The sequence below is a fragment of the Cicer arietinum genome, chromosome 6 (genome assembly GCF_000331145.2).
Source record: "Cicer arietinum cultivar CDC Frontier isolate Library 1 chromosome 6, Cicar.CDCFrontier_v2.0, whole genome shotgun sequence".
Lineage (NCBI taxonomy): Eukaryota > Viridiplantae > Streptophyta > Magnoliopsida > Fabales > Fabaceae > Cicer > Cicer arietinum.
This window is the reverse complement of record NC_021165.2, coordinates 33,759,005-33,761,210: the sequence shown is the minus strand read 5'-3', so window position 1 is coordinate 33,761,210 and position 2,206 is coordinate 33,759,005.

Sequence of the window (2,206 nt, the reverse complement as noted above, 5' to 3'; positions counted from 1 at the left end):
TGCATCGATTTCGTAATCGATTGCAGGTGTTTTGTGCAAAGTAAAAATCACACGAATCGATTACTTAATCGATTTATTAAGTCTCATAATCGATTTACAAATACTCAGAATCGATTTGGCCACAAGCTCAAAGTTCACTGTGATTTCAAAAAGGTTCTTTCAATCGATTTGCCAATCGATTGTGTTCAAGACAGTGACTTAGCTATTTTGATGTTAATCGACGTGCCAATCGATTTGTGTGTATTTGCCTGAAAAGTTCTTACCAGATGTTTAGTTCAATCGATTTCCCAATCGACTGTAACCAAACTTAACATGATTGAAATTTTCACAATAGATTGTCCAATCGATTGTGTTTTTCACAGGTGAAGTTATTTTGCAAATAGTATTTAAGCAATCGATTTGCCAATCGATTACCCTAGAAATTGGATTCTCACTGTGACTTGATCAATCGATTTCCCAGTCGATTGGTTTCAATCAGTTTTACTTTGTGATGTGTACAATCGATTTGCCAATCGATTAGCCTGTAAAACAGGTTGCCACTGACTTGTGCAATTTTCATTTCTAATTGTTCCAGTCGATTGCCTAATCGATTATACAATCACAAACAGTTATGTTTCCTTACACCCTTGTTATGAAATCGATTTCCCAATCAATTTACTCAGTGAATATTCAACTTTGGTTGATTTCTTGTGTTCCAAGCAATTTGTTTCAAGTGTGTAGGATTGGATTGTTGTTCCTGAAATCTTGCTCAATTAAAATGTTAGATTTATCATATGATGTATGAACATTGTATGTTTGTTAATTATGTCAAAATTAGGATTCAAAGGACTAAAGTCCAACAATCTCCCCCTTTTTGCATAAGTGACAATCATACAATTTTAACTTGGGTTGAGCATTTCAAGACATAATATTAACAACATTTCATAGCATATATGTACCATTATCAGATCATAGAATTAGAAGTATCAGAGCATCTTAGCATAACAGTACACATGCTATTTATCAAAATCAGATCATTATTACATTAAAAAATAATTCATTTTCAGTAAACAGAGCTTAGTCATCAGAGCAAAAAAAAAAAATGCAACAAATATTAGCAAGTTATACACAAGTATTAGCAAGTTATAATTTTTCTCCCTCTTTGTCAGTTAAGGCAAAAAGGCAGAAAAAATTTCCTTCTCCTATGTTAAAGAACATAAGCATTGGGGATTGAAATCATAAAACATTGTGTATCAGAGTAATGAAAATCAGAGCAATTAATGAGCATATCAAAAGATTAAGAAAAATGAATGCAGAGAGAAATGAGATAAACGTTTTAATTCATTATCGATATAGATTAAATGAGTACAACAAGTCATAGCAAAACAGCACAGATCCTAAACTCCTAATCTCCTAAACTAGGCTGGTCCTCACTATTATCTACGGGAGAGGCAGAGACCGCTGTATTACCCTCAGCAGGTGTCTCCTCAACGTGAGTCTCAGGGTGATCTAGGGGAGTTAGGTTAGGTTCCTCTGCTGCTTGACGACCGATGTCTGCGATGTCTTCAAATGACAGCTTGATTCCCAAGTGAGCTTGAATCGCATCCACATCTTGAACAACCGAATTCAAGGATGCTTGGAGAGTCCTTAAATTAGCTTCCATTCTGGACTGTGATTCTAGCATCTTGGCATTGTGTGCCATCTGAGCTTCTATGAATTCCATTATCTTAGCAACAAAATCAGGAGGGGTTGTGGCAGTAGCAGGTTGAGGCTGAGGTTGTGCTGGTTCAACAGTAGGCTGAGGTCTTATCCATATACCATGTAACCTTTTCAATTGCATTTGGTTTACAATTGATTCTCCAAATATCAGAGTGGTCTTTGCAGATTCTTCATTAACAAACGAAACCTTGAAATGTTTAAGAATCTTGGTAATCAGCTGTGGATAAGGCAACATAAGCTTGCTCTGTGAAGCTTCCAGCATGTGCCTTAGCACAATCCAAGTCCAGCTCATCCTGAGCTCCTTTGATAAACCCCATAACAGTAGTATGTCCAATTTCTGAACTACTGCATGGTTGCCTGAACGAGGTACAAGCATCCTGGTCAGCGTGTACATCAACATCCGATGTTGGACCTTCATTTGACCGATAGGTAATGAAATGGTTTCCACAAAACCATCAATCATCAGGTCCTTTACTGCAGCATGCCTGTCAACAGATTCTTCCCAACC